This window comes from Salvelinus alpinus, chromosome 31, assembly GCF_045679555.1.
Source record: "Salvelinus alpinus chromosome 31, SLU_Salpinus.1, whole genome shotgun sequence".
Lineage (NCBI taxonomy): Eukaryota > Metazoa > Chordata > Actinopteri > Salmoniformes > Salmonidae > Salvelinus > Salvelinus alpinus.
Window position 1 is genome coordinate 19,757,285 of NC_092116.1, and position 13,800 is coordinate 19,771,084.

The 13,800-nt window shown below is 43.0% G+C and overlaps 1 protein-coding gene across 2 annotated transcripts in view; it reads right to left on the reverse strand.

The window, feature by feature from the left end:
* LOC139561924 (galactose-3-O-sulfotransferase 3-like) overlaps positions 1 to 13,800 on the reverse strand; it is an 81,245-nt gene that overhangs the window by 32,712 nt on the left and 34,733 nt on the right. The window contains exon 1 of one of the 2 annotated variants that reach the window (XM_071379358.1): positions 4,749 to 5,077. The exons of the other annotated variant lie outside the window; for it this stretch is intronic. The gene's annotated coding sequence lies outside the window, so the exon portion shown is untranslated. Of the gene's footprint in view, positions 1 to 4,748; positions 5,078 to 13,800 lie in introns of those variants that run through there. 2 annotated transcript variants of the gene reach the window in all.

The window sequence follows — 13,800 nt, forward strand, 5'->3', positions numbered from 1 at the left end:
TTTATAGCATATTTCTTTTTATCAGGATATTTTCTACCTGCAGGCTGCAATTTTTAGATGCATGCCAGCAAAGCCACTACACAACACAACACTAAAGAATACATTAATTGCACTATAACAGTGACAACCGGTGCCCACAAACTGTTAGGGCCTACATAAAGCTGTCCCAACCACAGAGATTGCTTTTCAGCACCATAGAGTGAATCCTTACCACTGCTACACCTGGCTATCAGTGGAGCCTTGTCTGGCAGCGAAACAGTTAATTCAGCTTCATTTAATGCCTTTTTAAAAACATAGCTGATATGGGTGACTTGCTTAAAGAAATGTGGTTTCTACTGACAATTGAGATGTACAAACTATGGCATAAGGGAACATTGAGAGGAAATCAGTAATTTCGATTAAGACAATGAGCGAGCTAGGACGGACGTAGTCAATATAACTATTTGTTCAGCACTTTTGAAATGTACAGTGACAGAATATTGTGCGTTCTTACAGTATTCTCCCAGTACACCAACGTAGAACCATAGGATAAATAAAGGGGGCATATAAGCAGACAATGAAAGCTCTTACAATATTTGATGATGACATTTCTCTAAAACAGGCTATAGGCTACAAGTGCACCACCAAGTCAGAACAGTAGGCTAAGTTATGATGGGGAAAGGGACCAAATTATTAGGGTGAGGCACATGCAGCTTACTTCACAACATACACTTAGTATTACCTTCTTAGCTACAGTATGTATATCTCCCTGAAATATTGCATAATTTATGCAGCAGTATAAAATACATTTTTGGACTCACCTTGTTGTGCTGTGCTCACTTGAACAGGAAGGTGTCGCGGCGGTCTTTCGTGGTCAAATTTTGTCATCAAAGTCTGGCATTCTCTGGATTTATGGTGCTTTCAAGACATATGAGAACTCTGGAAAAAAACAAGGTTGAATCATGACGCAGTGATCTTCTGGTCGGAGCTCTAGAAAGAGGCCAGAGTTCCCGACTTGGAATTCTGAGTTGGATGACTGTTCAAAAAGTATTTTCCCAGTTGGCGCTTGTTTTTTCCCGAGTTCCCAGTTGTCTTGAACTCTCTGAAGTCTGAGATTTTCCAGTTCCGAGATTCCAGTTGTTTTGAACGCGGCAAAAGTCATGCTGGATTGACAGCATGACCAATGTATTCAACCTTTTCTGGCCCATGGCATGTGCATTTTTTCCTTTTAAGCTTGGAAAAGAGACCCTTAAACCCAGACTTGGACTACACAGCACTACACTGAATAGCAGGCTAATGATTGCTTTGCGATGCTTGCAGTTAGCCACTGATTCCTTCCAAACCACTCATTGTTGAATTTGCGATTTCCAACTTGTTGTGTAATGTTTATGTCCAATGGCCGATGAGCACCGATACGTTTTATCTATAATTTCTCTTCATAATTTCTCTTCATATGACAAGGACTGAAAAGGATTTGCCAGTAGATTGTCGACTTGATTCATGGTAATGACTGTTAGCTTGCTAGCTACAGTTGAAGTAGGAAGTTTACATACACCTCACCTCCTGACATTTAATCCTAGTAAAAATTCCCTGTCTTAGGTCAGTTAGGATCACCACTTTTTTTTAAGAATGGGAAATGTCAGAATAATAGTAGAGAATTATTTATTTCAGCTTTTATTCCTTTCATCACATTCCCAGTGGGTCAGAAGTTTACATACACTCAATTAGTATTTGGTAGCATTGCCTTTAAATTGTTTAACTTGGGTCAAATGTTTCAGGTAGCCTTCCACAAGCTTCCCACAATAAGTTGGCTGAATTAATCTAATGTAAATTTGCGGCAGCACCCAGGGGGCCTGAACTTTTGAGCTCTCCCCATAGATTTTGCGGTGACGTAGTGTCCCCATAAGTGACAATCACGGCGCAGCTAGAGAACATTACCAACCCCTATGCTCCGTATTTTCCGCTGGCTGCCCCACCACCACAGAAAGCACTGAGCTAGGCTGAAACACCTGCATTTTGGAGCTGCCTTACTCAAGAAAACAAAAAGAGGCCATGTTTGTATGCGGCTTTATTAACTCAATGAACAGACGACTTCCGGTCGACCAAGATTTTTTTCAGATAGAGACAGCCCTACTACACACATACACACACGCGCACACACACTGAGATCCAGAGGACTGGCCACCCCTCAGAGCCTGGTTCCTCTCCAAGTTTCTTCCTAGCCACCGTCCCTCTACATCTGCATTGCTTTCTCTTTGGGGTTTTAAGCTGGGTTTCTGTATAAGCACTTTGTGACAACTGCTGTTGTAAAAATGGCTCTACAAATACATTTGAGCACCTCTCACTGTTAAGCTTTTAGAACAACCAGGCTGCCAGGCTGGCTGGTGCTTGTGGTAAGAGAGGGAGAAAATAGCCAGCAGGCCTCTTGAGTTAAAGTGATGTGTCACTGTGTGATGTGTGGAAATATTCTCAAACCCCCAGTTAATGGATGTTCAGACCTCTATCTTATGACTAAGTCAATGAATAATACTGTGATGGACAGGGATGGGCTCTAGAGCACATGTTGAACAAAGTGTTTTTTAGGGACTACTAAATAATATCAGATGATTTTGACTAGAGTGAGAGGGAATATCATATTGCTTTTCAAGTGGTTTTCCAGGGACTATGAAGAAAGTATCAACCCTCACAGAAACAGTTAGGATTCCGTTACTTGGTAAATAAATGTACAGAGGAATCGAGATGGAAAAGCCCTAGGCAGTGTCAATGTACAAACTTTTTGTAACCACCTTGTTGAATGAGGAATGCGTTTTTTATTGAGCTACCCTTTTTGGCCAAGTCTCCCTTGGTAATGGGATTTTCTGGTTAATTAAGGTGAGATTTTTTTTATCCAATAACAACCTAACCTAACGTAGCAGGCGTAAAAGAAGCGCCTGAAACTAGATCCCCTACATACTGGTCTTAAGGAGAAGAAAATAAACTGTCAGGGGAGGTTCTCTTCTGCACTGTTCAACCAATCCAGTAAATGTTGAGGAGTTCAGACAGTGTCGCCTTGTTAACGTCCAAAAGAGAAAGTCGCATCACAGGCTCTCTTTCCATTTCTCCTAAAAACCGGAACATCCGGTTGTTGGGGACTTGGCAGAGGCTGCTAACAATCTTACAATAGCAATTGGCTCTCCATCTACAGTGGTGGGTGTGACACCAGCCATGGCTATGATGACATCATCAGTAGGTGACAGTGGGGTTGCCATACTGTGTGTGAGGCACCACTTGTAGAAAAACAGCAGACTGCTCATTACCACATCACTGTCTGTGTGTGATCAACGTCATGCCTTTTCACTCTGCTACCACACTCACACTCCGCTCCCACAAAACAGGCTGGGATGAAACCCCATCCTCCGCCAGCACACACACACACACACACACACACACACACACACACACACACACACACACACACACACACACACACACACACACACACACACACACACACACACACACACACACACACACACACACAGACTCTGGGGATGACATGCCTCCCCCTATATTAACATAACATGCCTCCCCCTAAATTAACATAACATCAACTGTCACATTCACTCTCCATATGACATATACACCATATGACAAATGCCCAATACGGCTCACTTATAGTACATTAACTATGGATTTCAAAAATACTTTTTGGCCAGCATAGTGATGTTTCACACCGTGATGCAGAGTAAAACCTTTTCAACCACATCAAATGTACATGGATTTGTATAGCAACGATAGAGCAGTGGAAGAAGGCCCTCCTACGCAGACAGGCAGGATGGAGGAGATGAGGATGGCAGCACTCTGCTAAACTTATGTAACAATCCAATCATGTGAGATTACACTCTGATGTACCCTGTGAACAGAGCTAATAGGCAGTCTGAAATGGCACCCTATTCCCTACATAGTGCACTACTTTTGACCAGGACCCACCCATAGGGCTCTGGTCGAAAGTAGTGCACTATAGAGGGAATATGGTGCCACTTGGGACGGCAATGTAGTGCACTTTAGGATGCCAATAAGAAGGCAGACAATAGCCATACTAACTGACTGTCACTGAGCGTCCAAACTGATTGCTTGTATTCAATGTAATAAAGTTTGTAACCCTGGGAGTGATTTGCACCAATCTTTTTGTTTTCTACCTGTCTTGCTTTATTTGGTAACCAACCCAGCAACAGATTGCTTTAATTTGGTAATTTATTTACAGCTACTTAGTTGTTGTTTAATATAATTCCTACCTTCTGAAATATTCTTATACCTAATCTATAAGAAGCATTCAGGGGACACAGGTCTGGATCTACATACCTGTGTGCTGTCAGAGTTATTTCCGGAATGTTCTCAAATGATGACAATAGCAAAAAAACAACCAACATCAATTATTTGATATGACTCACAGATGATTATGGTGGCCTGTAGCTAAAGTTAGATAGCAGAAATGTAGGCTAAGTGACCGGAAACGCTGTTTACACCAAAACAATTACCGCCAACACAAGTTGAACTCTCGGGGCATGAAGATAGGGAAAAGAACGGATCTTGACCACGAAGAAGAAAAAGAGAGAGCAATATCATTACACCCCCGAATGATTCGCGTGGCAGTTCCGACTGATTTAGTTCGAGTAGCCAAATTACCAATTCCCCGCAATTTATCTTTCTAAATGACAGATCTAACACTTCAGGTGATTTCGAACGAGCTGTTCAAAAGCGCCCCCACATAATTAAATTAGGCTACTTACCTTTTTCTATTTCCTCTTTTCCTCTTCTTTAAGATGCTAACTTGATGTGCGTCCTTTCTTGTTCAGTTAAAATTCCACGGGATTTAGGGATGCAGACAACTGTGACATGCCCTTCGGGAGAACGTCCCTCTTTCAGTGACATTCTATGAATTCCCTTTTCAGGAATGCGCCGTGGTATGATAGCGCAAAGACTTCTGCAAAAGCATCCTGGAGTGATTCAGTATTCCCCCCACGGACGGACTGTTCCCCCAAAGGTCCGCTCAAACAATTTTGTCTCCCCCTCATTCTCTCTCTTTAGTGGCATACTAGTAAAATATCTGCCATGTCCTATACTTATGATTATGCCTGTACTTTTAACTGTAGGTGGTTGGCTATTGAGGCAATATATATCATCATTGTTTTAGTAAAGATAGATGATGATGACTATTTTCCTCTTAGAATTCAAACTATATGTAGACTACCCTGGGCTGTTGCAGAGAATGGAGAGAAAACAATTATTACAGTATCATGTCTTTTAGGACCTCGTTTGTCTCCTAGAACAAATTGGAGCAATATGGACATGTTTAGGTTGTTCTGTTGTTGATTTGGAGAAATTAGGTAACACAACACAAGTAATTGTGGACAAACACATTTAAATAATGCATGCGCTTGGATTAATTTATGGACGCATACATTACTTTAGAAATGTGTCCACTCATCTGAAGTTGATTATGCATAGTACTGCAGGGAGATAGGAAAAGTCGCGTCGAACTCTGAGGCCTTTTCTCAATTGAAAGCTCAACTCCTTCGTCCTCTCTTAACCGTCTTCTCTCGCCTTCTTTTGAAAAAGGTCAAAGGTAATCGAGGATAGGCCACGAGAAGAGGGAAAATTGACGAAAATGTGTAAAGGTTTTTACACAATAAAGGTGTAAAGTGATAAAAAAAAAAAAGTTAGTTGTGCAAGACATTTTACAGATAAAACGATACTTAGCATATTATTTTTAAACGTGTGCATGCTTTTCTCCCCCCCCCAAAACAAACGCTGATTCAAAGGGGATGTCGGAGATTAAAATGTATTTTATGGAAGGACTCAGGTAGGATACACATAACTAACTATCCTCAATGAAACGTGGCTATCGAGGAGGGGAGGACGCGCTTCCGTTCGCCTACTAACGAATTGATATCTCCTCGACCACTTAACGGTTTCCGGGTCACAGAGGAAAGCAAACGGAGGAAAGGTGGAGGACGGTATTTTACCAATGAGAAAAGACCAGAAGTAGGTATGAAGCAGATACTGTACCAAGACTAGAGCACTGCGCACATTGCGCTTTTGGAGAAGTGCGTAATGGGTAGATTACACCTTGTCATTCCTCATTCATCCGCTGGAGGTCACCATAGGCCACATTTAAGACACATGGTATTGTAATTGGAATAGCTAGACTACAGCCCTCAAACTCAACTCTGGACCTCGAAGACAGTTCCATTGCATTTAAAAAAAAAAAAAAGGTTAACAGTTTAGGCATTCATTCCGAGTGGTTAAGGTTAGGACTATTGTTTGGGGAAGGCTTAAAACGAAATAATGAGTGCATCATTATAATGAGTACATACACACAACGTGGGGGAAGAACAAAGTCTCTGTCTCTCTTTAAGGACAGGAACATAGCTCACACAAATTCAATAAGAGGGTTGAGGGCAAGATGAGGACGTTCTACTGCAGTGGTTCAGGCTATACTGGGGGTGGATCCCAAATGGCACCCTATTCCCTATGTAGTGTACAACTTTTGACCAGACATCTATGAGCCTACATAGGCCACCGATTCTGAGATCTACTTGGGAACAACGTATTACACTGGTTGTGAGTGATAGAAGGCAAGGCAAGGGTGTGGGGATGGATGCCGTGTGTGTGTGTGTGTGTGTGTGTGTGTGTGTGTGTGTGTGTGTGTGTGTGTGTGTGTGTGTGTGTGTGTGTGTGTGTGTGTGTGTGTGTGTGTGTGTGTGTGTGTGTGTGTGTGTGCGCGTGCATGTCTGTGTGTGTATGCACATAACTCTGTGTGTGCGTGTCAGTGTGTGTGCACTCATGTCTGAATGTGTAATTGTTTCAGTAATGTTTGTGTCAGAGGGCAACTTCAGACGTTTCCATCCACATTAATGGACTGTATAACTCATTATTAGTCATCACACTGTGCCACCTTGAATAATATACACACTTAGACATTATACACAATTCACAATACACACTTCCTCTAGACACTGTATGAAGAGTTTAGCTCTAAAATGCCATATCCACCAGTTTTTCACATTGCGCTTTTTTTTGTCAGAAATGATCGCTTATGGGTAGCGTTATGTGTGTGTAAAATATTACTGTTCTCAGATTTTAAATTAATAGATTTTAGATTCCTATGCTTTTAGGTGAATGAAAATGTGTTTTTTTGCTAAATGCTATATATCCATTGTTTAGCTGGATTGGAATGTTCGTATCCTGTATATTTATTTGACTGTGATATGTGGTTGTCTCACATAGCTGTCGTAAGATGAATGCACTTACTGTAAATCGCTCTGGATAAGAGAATCTGCTCAATTATAAAAATGTCAAATGTAGATGTTTTACATCCAGATCTCATATTATTGTATTGAATTATTTATTTTGTAAGTTTTTAAATATTGATTTCACAAATGTAACATTTGTACATTTCTTTATTACAGTAAAAATGTAGTTATTAGTTACATTTGACTGTGTAAAACCTAGCAATCCTACTTATTTCTCTGAGAGTGAGACGGACATATAGCATTTTGCAAAAAAAATCATGATTATTTGTCTCTCTGAAATGAAACCATCAAGTGATAGTTTTTAAACAAATACACGGGAAACTGTTGAGCGTGAAAAACCCAGCGGCGTAAGCAGTTCTTCCGGTGCGCATGGCACCTACTACCATAACATAAATCCTTCTTTAACCTGTCTGTAACGGCTGTGTATCTCTTCCTCCTCATCTGACGAGGAGAGGCGAGAAGGATCGGAGGACCAATACGCAGAGTGGTAAGTTTCCATGTTTTAATATAATCCACGAAAACAAGACACAATACAAAATAACAAATGTGAACGAACCGAAACAGTCCCGTGTGGCGACAAACACTGACACGGAAGACAAACACCCACAAACCAACAGTGCAAACAGGCAACCTAAATATGGCTCCCAATCAGAGACAATGCAAAACACCTGCCTCTGATTGAGAACCATATCAGGCTAAATGAACAAACCTAAACATAGAAACAAATAACATAGACTGCCCACCCCAACTCACGCCCTGACCATACTAAATAAAGACAAAACAAGGGAAAATAAAGGTCAGAACGTGACACTGTCTCCTCACCTTCATCTACACTGATTGAAGTGGATTTAACAAGTGACATCAATAAAGGATCATAGCTTTCACCTGGTCAGTCTATGTCATGGAAAGATCAGGTGTTCCTAATGTTTTGTACACTCAGTGTATATATATATATATATATATATACATATATATACATATATATATATATATACACACACATATATATACACACACATATATATACGCACCTCATAATATACACTCTTCAAAGTATACACACTTCATAGCATACACACTTCATAGTATACACACTTCATGGTATCAAACACACGGAAACCACTTGTTTGATGTGTTGATAGCATTCATTCCATTCCAGCCATTACTATGACGCATGTCTTCCCACATTAAGGTGCCACCAGCCACCTATGCTGTACACACTTCTTCACAGTTCAGTCCCTCGTGGTACACCAGTGAGATCCGCCAATGACCTTCTACCCTTCAGGTCCTTGGCTGTGTCTGAAATAGGGTGCAATTTTGGTAACAGACCCTCAGTGTTCCAGTGAATACTTAAAGAAGTATTGTGAATTCCATTGAATACTTAAAGACGCCCCCCCCCCCCCACTTAATTCTGTATTTGGGTACATGTGTGTGAGCCCTGGCTTGCAGTCTCCCTCAGGGCAAGCAGAAAGCGGAGACAGGACACGCACACATATATGCGCATACACACACATATTCAAGCACACACACACGAGCGTGTCCACACTGTGTGAGTGTGTGTGTCAGCGGCGGGGGAGTGACTCAGTGACACTTGTAGTCCAGTGTAGCTGACACCTTGTCACTTCTATAGTGTGTGTCCTGTCTACATCTCCTCCCACTGAGTCACTGCTGCAGCTCCGTAGCATGATAGCCACTGGCTCTCCGGATAGACTAGCATCCCTGTCAGTGTGTGTTTGTGTGTTTCTCCAGAATAATGTTTGATATAGATCTGTCAGTTAACCCTCAGACTATTTTTACATTCTTCTCTCTCTATCCCCCCCCCCCCCCCCCAGTATCAGATGGAGAGTGTTGACCTCTACTGATGCTCTGTGTGTGTGTGTGTGTGTGTGTGTGTGTGTGTGTGTGTGTGTGTGTGTGTGTGTGTGTGTGTGTGTGTGTGTGTGTGTGTGTGTGTGTGTGTGTGTGTGTGTGTGTGTGTGTGTGTGTGATAGCGATAGTATACAAAATGTGTATTAGTCAGTTTCTATTCATTTTCCATCCAGATGTCCTGAACGTTGTCAATCTTGTGCTTGTTGCTGCTACCCTGGTAGGTCAGGTCTCAATCATCACCAGTGATAGGAGACACATGCATCAATATGAAACAATCTTCATATCCATCAGGACCCTCTGACTCCTCACACACACGCAGCACATACACACATACACACACACACACGCCAACAGCACTCTCCCAATATTGCCTAAGCAGGCCGATGCCAACTCTATCAAGATAACTGAATAAAATGAGTCTGATGGATAGAGAGAGATGGAGGGATGGGATGGAGGGAAAGAGAGAACACAGACGGTCCAGATAGAAAAATAGCACAAGAGAGAGAGAGAGAAATAAAGCGAACTATTTTTCACCGTCAGGCAAGAGTGTGGGGGTGTGCGCGTGTGTGTGCCATTCAGTCAGTCAGGCAAGCAACTGATGGGAAATCTAACCAAAAAAACATGATTGTGACATAATCCCTGTGCCACTACAGCCAGCCAGCCATCACCAAATTAATCTGACAGAGTATGGCTAAATAAAACACAGCCTGAACTACAGTAATGCAAAATTATTAAAAAAGCAATTGCATATTTGCACGACAGTTACAGCTGTATAATCTCTCCCACATTAATTTCACCCTACTCAGAGAGAGAGAGAGATTTTCAATTAAAATAAAAAAAATTCCGGTGAGGAATCTTCTTGTGTAGGGATTTAGAGCATTACTGGCACAATGTGCTTCTTTACTGAATCCTTGTCTGTGTCCCAAATAGCACCATATTCCCTATATAGTGCACTACTGTTGACCAGAGCCCTGTGAATACTTGATGAATACAGGCCCTGCTGTAGAGAATAGGACCACTTTCAGATTCGGGCTACAGAGCGAAACAAGGTCTTCTTCTCATGTGCTGATCTCGGATCAGGTTCCAGCTGTCCATGTAACACTATTCATTATGATCTAAAGGGCTAAACTAAATCATCACTCATACTCTGCTTGATGAATACAGGCCCTGCAGTAGAGAATAGGGTTCCTTGACTGTGATCACAACACACACAGTGCCCGTGTTGTCATATTTCCTTTAAGAGGGCTGTTCAGGCCAAGACAATGGACGACAACATGCAAATATTTACCGTTTTAATGAGGGCATGGCTGCCTGGAAGAGTGGCAGACACACCCACATGCACACACAAGCATACACACACACACACACACACACACACACACACACACACACACACACACACACACACACACACACACACACACACACACACACACACACACACACACACACACACACACACACACACACACACACACACACACACACACAGAGGGGGGTAGGGGGTGTCTGAACAAAAACCCATCGGAGGGGGTACAAACCCCATTCAGCTGCCATAAGGAGGGGGGAATGGAGAGAGGCTCAGAAAGAGAGAGAGAGTTCTTTAATGTCAATAGGGAATCAAATTACACATCGGCACAAAAAAAACTTGACCCCCCCTAACCCCCAAACTCAGCGCCCCCATCCTACAGATCCCCTTCGTTTTCAAAATCCCACTAACCCTAAATTTGTCCATGGCGGACAGCTACAAAGACCCCTGATCCTCTGTACTCCCCATTTGATAACACAGAGCTTTTATCAGGGTCTAGAATGACACACTTTCACTGGAACCCTATACAGACACACAGAGAGAGGGAGAGGGACGGAGAGATAGAAAGAGAGGGGAGGAGAGCGAGAAGGAGGGGAGGAGAGGAGGGAGGGAGAGAGAGAGAGAGGAGAGAGAAACAGAGAGAGACATCAGAAACAGGAAGAGAGGGTGAGAGATAAAGGGAAAGAGAGTAAGAGAGAGAGAGAGAGAGAGAGACTTTGATAAGAGCTCTAGGGATCCCATCCCATGGGCCATTCGGTCTCTCTGTGGGCCGGTTGAGGTATCGACGGAACGGATGACAGTGAGGCCGTTATTAGCTTTGTGAGGAGCTGGTAACACAAGATGCTGCTGCTCAGGGAGTCAGTAACATCATGTAGTTGGGTAGAGAGAGCTTTTCCTAGTAGAGATACACACACACACACACACACACATCGTGATTTTAGAAATTTCTATAAACTTGTAAACTTTGCAACTTCAGTCAATGCAAACCTGCTTGACTTTCTTTCCCACCAACAGCTGTGGGCTAGTTAAAGTGAAGGGTCATGAATCTATATGATGAAACTCCTCCCAGACAGTAGCCTACAGAGTACAAACCATAATAATAATAATAATAATAATAACTTCACAGAACAGGCCTGGTCTGAGTCCCAAATGGCACCCTATTCCCTATATAGTGCACTACTACCATATAGGCCCTGGTCAAAAGCAGTGCACTATGTAGGGAATAGGGTGCCATTTGAGCTGCAACCCAGTCTAGCCTGAACAGCAACCCAGTCTAGCCTGAACAGCTGTCTCTGGTACAAACATGACTCTTTAGCAGTCCAGCTCCCGCTAGCCGGTTCCCAGATCTTTTTGTGCGGTTTTACCAACTAATGATCTGGGATCAGGGCCCATATGCACAAAGGGTCTCATAGTAGGAGTGCTGATCTACGATCAGGTCCCGCCCCCCGCCCATGTAATCATATTCATCATGATCCAAATAGCAAAACAGATCCTAGATCAGCACTCCTACTTGGAGACACTTTGGGAATATGGGCCCTGGTCCCAAATTAATTGGCAAGACAGCACATACAAATCTGGGACCAGGCTATAGGGAGCTGAACTGCTAAAGAGTCATGTCTATACCGGAGATAGCTGTGAAGACGTATGGCCTGTGAAGTTATTATTTAATAAGGTCGTTTGGCTGTGGGCTGTATGATTCATACCCTGGCCTATGCTATAATGAGTAATCAGCTCCCAGTCATCTCCCACCTAGATTGACACAGTTTGCTTCCCAAATGGCACCCTATTACCTAAATAGTGTACTAGGAACCTGGTCAAAAGTAGTGCACTATTTCTGGAATACTTCCATTTGGGACATACCCAGTGACTGCATGGAATCAGAGTGCAGGGCAGATGCTTTCAAGCCTCTTCTTCCTCCTCCTCCTCCTCCTCCTCCTCCTCACAGGCAAATCTTTCAACAGCTCCTTCTCTTTATGCAGTCCTGCTGCTGCCACTGTGTCTAAGGATCTGTACCAAATGGCCCCCTATTCCCTATGTAGTGCACTACATTACAAAGGCCTCTGGTCAAAAGTAGTGCCATATGTAGGGAATAGGGTGCCGTTTGGGAGGCGGTCTATCACGACTCCCCTCACGAGGACTATACATACTGCCGTCGTCGATTGAACTTAGTTACTGGACGATAAGCTAAGTTGAGAGGATAGATAGCCTCCGAAGAAATAAGCTGCCTGCCTTGCATGCGTGCCTCGGGTCTCTCTGTGTGAGGGGAGGGGGTGTTGTGTGTGTGCGCGCGATTGTCTGTGTGAGGCTGGCAAGAGGGGGCATTAGCAGAAAACACAGAGCTCTGAGAAATGACAGTTTGAAAGATTTGTTATCGCCAAGGCTGTGTGCTGTGTGTCCTATGGCTTGCTGACTCTCTCGTTTTAAATCTTCTCTCACTCTTATCTCTTCTTTTCTTAGTCTCCTCCGTTCCCTCTCTCTTTCTCTTGCTCCGTGCCCCCTCCTTCCCCATCAATGTCTCCTCAAAATCCCTCCTGTCCTCTTCGACGGTCCTCCCTCCAGATTTCACCATATTATTCTCATCTGTTTGTGTCATCTCATTTGCATCTTATTTAAAAGTATCACACTCTCTTTTTCAGCTGCCTTTAAAAAAATGTCTATTGCTCACGTTAATATGTGTGTGTGTGTGTGTGTGTGTGTGTGTGTGTGTGTGTGTGTGTGTGTGTGTGTGTGTGTGTGTGTGTGTGTGTGTGTGTGTGTGTGTGTGTGTGTGTGTGTGTGTGTGTGTGTGTGTGTGTGTGTGTGTGTGTGTGTGTGTGTGTGTGTGTGTGTGTGTGTGTGTGTGTGTGTATGTGCATGTCTCTTCTAATCTAATCTTCTGATGTAATCTAATCTAATCTGTGTGTGTGTGTGCGCGTGTCAATGTCAGTGTGTGAAGTTGTTTATTCAGAGTTCTCTTAGCTTCTCCAGCTATCTTCCCCCACACTCGTTTCTGGTGTTCTCTTGATGTGTGAACTAATGTGTTCGGTCACAGAGCCACGGACCTCAGCCCACTTCAATCACTGACGGAAACAAAAACATTTGCAGCCACTTGAATCCCCTGAAGCTCCTGTTCTAACTCAGTTCTAACTGAGTCTCATCTAGTCTCTCTCCCACACACTGACCCTGCCTGTCTACCACACATACTGACGCACCATACCACCTGGGTTCAAACAGTATTGGAAATATTTTCAAATTATTTTTCAAAAGAGGCCATACAAGCTCAGTCAAGCACAGATTAAGTATTTGAAAGGAAACAAACAGTGTTTCAACCCATGTCTGACTGATACACCATCACGACCACCTGCCACC